Here is a 6,000-nt window from a genome sequence, read left to right as displayed (position 1 = left end):
ATGGCTCAAGGAATGGGGGCCGCCCTCTCTACTGGGGCCTGCAGCTTGGTCAAAGTAAATACTTCTCAGGCCTGGAAGCACTGGTAGTGGGTTACATTTCTGCCCTTTTCTTGTAGCTTCTCTGCCTGTAAAACAGGACAAAAGTAACACCATCCAGCTTCTTGCTGCTGAGAGCCTGCCTGATGGTAGCTTAAGTACACAGGCCTGAGAAATCAACATCCCAGGAGACTTGGGTGGAGAGACAGCTATGTATTCCCCCATGGCTGTAATGGTAATATTTTCAGCTCTTTAAAAACACAAACCAACAAGAGCCCAAATTTCTCTGCTGAATGAAGAGCTGCTTCAGAGCTGCAATAAATATTTCATGGGGAGGGCCAGGTTAGGGAGGGTTACGTGAATGGACAGAGGGTCTCCCATGCTGGAACCTCTGCCAGTGGAGGGGGGCGGTGGATGTTGGCTGTAGCCAGGCCAGACCAGGCTTGAAGTGAATGCTTTAGCTCCTGCTTTGAGCAGCTGCTAGGCCTTGGCGATCCTGAGCAGAATTTTCCCTCAGCTCCCTTCACTGACTCCCTCCCTTGCTTCCTTCTTCATTTTCTTAGAGGACTCACAGGTCACCAGGGCCAAGGTGGAGATGGGATTTTCTGGCTCAGGTGGATTAGTCTGTTAGAATTCCACCCCCATAACCTCGCCCCATGTCCCCTGAACTGCCTCTTCTCCATACACTGCCCAGATGGTAGAGGCACAGATGCGAGCTGGGTGCCTCTTTACACAGGGGCATGTAGCGTAGGTCTCTAACGGGGAGCAGACAGAGGTGGCAGGTGGCAAAGAAGTGGAGGAAGAGTTAGAAGAATGATAAAAATCTCTGATCTTAGTGTTGGAAAGAGCTGTGAGAAGATTATCTAGCTACCCTGTTTTCAGGCAAGCAATAACATTATTCCCAATGGAAAGCCAGAGAGATTTAAGTTCCTCTCCAAAGTCACACAGCCAGTTCTTGGTGCAAGTAAGACTAGAGCTCAGGTTGGCATCACCTAGTGCAATGGCTGCTCTTCCACTTTGGTTTTCTCTCACTCTGGGCTGCCCCCATGTCTTAGTTATTTAGTGCTGCTATGACAAAAATACCATAAGTGGATGGCTAAAACAAAGAGAAATTTATTCTCTCACAGTCTAGTAGGCCGGAAGTCCAAATTCAGGGCACCAGCTCCAGAGGAAGACTTTCTCTCTCTGTTGGCTCTGGGTGAAGGTCCTTGTCATCAACCTTCCCTTGGTCTAGGAGCTTCTCTGCACACGGACCCCAGGTCCAAAGACATGCTTTGCTCCCGGCTCTGCTTTCGTGGTGTTATGAGGTCCCCCTGTCTCCCTGCTCACTTCTCCCTTTTATGTATCGGAAGAGATTGGTTTAAGACATAATCTAATCCTGTAGATTGAGTCCTGCCTCATCAACACAACTGCCACTAATCACATCTCATTAACATCATAGAGATAGGATTTATAACACACTGGAAAATCACATCAGATGACAAAATGGTAGATAATCACACAATACTGGGAATCATGGCCTAGCTGAATTGATACACATATTTTGGGGGGACACAATTCAGTTTATGATACCACATCCCTGTCCACGCTGGAGTTAGGCCTCCTCTAATCTTAGCTTTCTCCTGCCTTGTCTCCCTCCTGTTCCTGGGATGAAGGTAGAGGGGTTGCCACATGAGATGGCCCTCCGTCTCCACTTAACTACACAGGGCCAACTGCTTCCTGAGTTATCTATTTGCCCTCTCCAAGCCCTTCCCTGATCACTCCTTATTTCTCTTGAGATTCTAGAATTTCCTTTGGCTGAAATGATCCCAAGATTGCAACTGACCATTTAAGGAAGCTGAAGGTAGGGAAGACTGCAGAATAAGATTCTCTCTGCCTCTTACCATGTGTCTAGTCTCCACCCCCTTCCAAAAAAATACTTCTCCCTTCCATTCTCAGCCTTGGCAGCTATCAGCTGATTTTGCTGAGTCCCAATTTGGGTCAGGAGTTGCACGAATAAATAGGGTTACCGATTAAAATACAGGCCTTACATGCTAGGAATGTACTAGGAAGTCAGTACAGGAATGAACCTTAGGGGTCACCTGACCCAACCCTTGTACATGAGAAACCTGAGGCCCAGAAAGGAGGGGGAGCTTGTCCAAGGTCACACAGCTGCGTGATGACAGAACCCAAGCCTCCTGATGGACAACTGGCGACTCTTTCCAAATTATTAAACCAGTTCAGAATGTGCAAATGCCACCAGCATGGGGTGGATCATGACCCCAGTTCTTGCCTCTTGTCTAGCCCCTTGACTCCCTGAGGTGGCCTCTGTCTTGGTCTAGGGGTCTTAGTCCACCGGGCTTGGAAAGCAGGAACCACACCTGCCCTGGTAGGACCATCCATTTGGGCTGACTGACCTATGGTGCTTCTTTGGGTAACTTGCAGCATGCTCATTCCCTTCCTCTCCACTGTAATCTACTGCCCTGCCCCATTCATTTCTGCTCATCCTAACCAGGAGCCTAGACGGGACCCAGAACAATGGAAGCCAGGAGAAAAGGCGAGTACAGCCCATGGAAGACCTCTCTGGACAACATGTGAGTAACCATTTTGTGATGTCACCTCCCTACCCTTCAACTTCATTTCCCCAAAACAGTCATTCATCCCAAGTGCTTATTGAGCACCTCTTGAACACATGTTGCCAGGCACTAGATCAGCCCAAAGGATACCCTCTGGAATAACCATAGTTCTTTCCCTAAAGTACTTCACAATACGGTGAGGGATATATATACATATATATCTACACACATATATATGGAACCCAGTGGCGCAGTGGTTAACGGTTCGGCTGCTAACCAGAAGGTCGGCAGTCTGAATCCACCAGCAGCTCCTTGAGAAACTATGGGCCAGTTCTACTCTGTCCTCTAGAGTCGCTATGAGTTGGAATCAATGCAATAGCGACAAGTTTTATATATATATATATATATATATATATATATATATATATATATATATACACACACAGAGAGAGAGCTTTGTGAGTGATATTATTAGGGAAGAACAGAGGAGAGACCAGGAACCCAGACTTGGGGGGGAGGGTGTTCATGGAAGTTTTCCTGGAGGAAGTGATGTCTAGGTTGACACTGGAAGGGTGAGCAAGCATTATCCTGGTGAAGGGGTAGGGAAAGGAAGTGTTCTGGCTGAGGGAACTGCTTATGCAAAGGCGCAAAATGTATCCATTTCCTTGTGAAGACCTGGTGGTGCCCCCTGACCCCTGGACAAGGAGGCTGAGAGACTCTAGGCTTTCCACATTCAGCTCCTTCACCCTGTCGAGGCTCTGCACCTTGAAATTCCGCTGCTTTTGCATACTGCTGGTTCTGAACTTTGCCTGACTTCAGAGTTGTGATGCCATATGCCTCAGTCTCTGCACACTTCTCGGGAGGCAGGTAGAGCTCATGTCTCAGGCCTAGGGGGTAGACTCAGGACTGCCCCGGCTTTGAAGAGGCTCTAGTGTTCAAGGAGAGGAGTGGAGTGAAGCGAGGTTAATCAAAACCAAAAACCAAACCCGTTGTGGTTGGTTGAGTTGATTCCAATTCATAGTGGCCCTGTAGGACAGAGTAGAACTGACCCATAGGGTTTCTAAAGAGTGTCTGGTGGATTCGAACTGGTTATCAGCTGAACTCTTAACCACCGTGCCAGCGGGGTTTCTGAGGTAAGGTTAGTAGCTTGCAAATCGTTGAAGGGGTTATGTCTATGAAGCAGATGAAACGTACAGGTTGGCAAAAGGGTGGAGAGAGGGGTCTGCAAAGCTTGGGCTGGCACTGAACAGGTATGGAGAGGAGTCTTTGAAGTCACAGAAAGAAGAGACTTTCTTGAAACCGGCCAAGAGCCTGCTGCTGCGGCCAAGAGCCTGCTGCTGCGTGTGTGCCTTCCCGAGGTTGCTTGTAGTTCAGGAGAAACAGGATGGAGAGTTCTCTCCCCAGACTAAGCCTCCCGTTCATGGCAGACATCTGCCAGCTTCAGGGAGACAGCAGCTGTGTGATGTCCGTGAGGAGGGCGGTTACGGAGCTGGGTGGAGGGGGCACCTTTTGGGGTTGGGTTTAAAAGGTTTATGTCACTGGTGAGGGGGTGCTTTACGAGAGGGCTTTGGTAAGGGAAGAGATATGGGGCGGGGAGGCAGCGGGAAACTCTGGAATTGAACCTGCCTCCCGGCTTCTTTCCCCCGGCTGCCAGGAACTTCTCAGGCTGCAGCAGGCCTCACCCCCCAAGGAGAGTAAGCCAGATCACGTGGCAGGGCGCTTCCTAGGTCCACCAGCAGAAGGGCAGAGTGCCAAAGCCCAGTCATCCAGAGATATGGGAAATAACTTCTTGTTTTGAAGCACACCTCAGAACCACAGTAGTGGTTCTAAGCTGCAGCAAATGGGCAAGGGAGTAGGGGAGGAAGAAACGGGGAGAAAGAGTCCAGGAGCATTTCCGGAAAACTTCCCACTCAGGCCTGATGAAGAAGTAACTTAGAGCAAGGAGAAAGAATGGCCTCCCATCGGGGCTGGAGTGGGAGGGTGTGCGAGGTGGGGAGGCTGCCTAGTCTATGGGAGGTGTTGCTGCCAGGTGCTGAGAGCTGAGGACTGGGATGGACTGTGAACTGGGTAACTGACAACTCCTGGCTTGCTGATGATGGAGCTAGCCCTGGGGAATGGCCCTGTTTGCCAGGATTTTGGCATCAATGAGCTGGGCAAAGATGGAGTAAATGTAGTAACCAGATCCTCAGCCTGGGAGCCAGGGTCTTGATGCTGCCATGAGCAGCAGAAGAGGAATGAGCTGAGGGCCAGACTACAGTCCTGGCCAGGGCTGGGTGGGAACATGGCCTGCCATCAGCCACAGTTGGGGCATAGGCTGAGGGCTGGAGTTTGCAGGTGATGTGTACTTTGCCCTGCTCTGGGGAAAAAGCTGCAACCTGGAGTCTGGAGATCCCGGTTACTGAGCAGAGTGTGAGGAACCACTGGAGGTCCAGGAAGCTGGCCTGAGGGGGAAAGAGAGGGAGAGGTGTATCTAAGATATGGCACAGGCGGTGGGAGCCATTTGAAGGGGGCATGGGGGCGCCACTGAGCAGTTTCTATTAACTCAGTATGGCCTAGGGTTCTTCTTCAAGCACAGTAGACACAGAGGCATAGGGGAGGGGCACAGGTGCGCACTTTCCCTGGGCACCAAGTCCAAGGGGGTGCCAGATGAGGCGCAGAATGACATTTAGAGGGGCCACATCTTTGAAAGGTGCCTGATTGAAGCAGCGGGACAAGAGGGGAGAAGGCATTTCTGCTGCCACATCACAGCTATCAATAACTATTCATCTTGAAATGTGTGTGGGGGGTGGGCAACTTAAAGATTGCCCCTGGGTGCTCCTTGCCCTTGACCTGGCCCAGCAGGGATGCAATTTAGTGCTTCCCATAGATATGCCTCTGGGAGAGACCAGGTTTGTTGAAGACCCCAAGGCACCCTGGGAGTGGCACATGGATGGGATGGTTTGATAGTGACGAGTGCATGAGGAGGAAGGGGTGGGGCATTGGTTTCCAAGGAGGACACTGATGAGGGGACTATGGTAACAGCGGAGGACTGACCAGGGCTGTAACTGGGAATGCTCAGAGATGAGGTCATGAAGATCACTTTGGTTTGAGGAAAAGCTGAAAGATGAGACTGTGAGCAAAAAGTAGGGCTGGGAATTGAGGTGATACCCTCTGGCAAGCACCTGGCTCTGCCTGAGACAGTTTACCGAAGATGAGCAGGCTGTGTACTGGTCCAAGACCAACCCCTCTCCCCACCCAGCCCAGCCCTACACCTTCAAACCCCCACAGTCACGCCTGGTTATGCAGTGAGTTTCCCAGCTGAGCTGGCTCTTTCTCCAAAGAGGGAAAAGGTGTTGACTCCATAGCTTCAGGCCCAATAGCTACTTTCCCTCTCCAACTTGACTTTGAGGGGAAAGGTGTTGGGTTTTCC

The sequence above is a fragment of the Loxodonta africana genome, chromosome 19 (assembly GCF_030014295.1).
Source record: "Loxodonta africana isolate mLoxAfr1 chromosome 19, mLoxAfr1.hap2, whole genome shotgun sequence".
Lineage (NCBI taxonomy): Eukaryota > Metazoa > Chordata > Mammalia > Proboscidea > Elephantidae > Loxodonta > Loxodonta africana.
The sequence above is the reverse complement of the archived record's forward strand: the minus strand, read 5'-3'. Positions refer to the sequence as shown.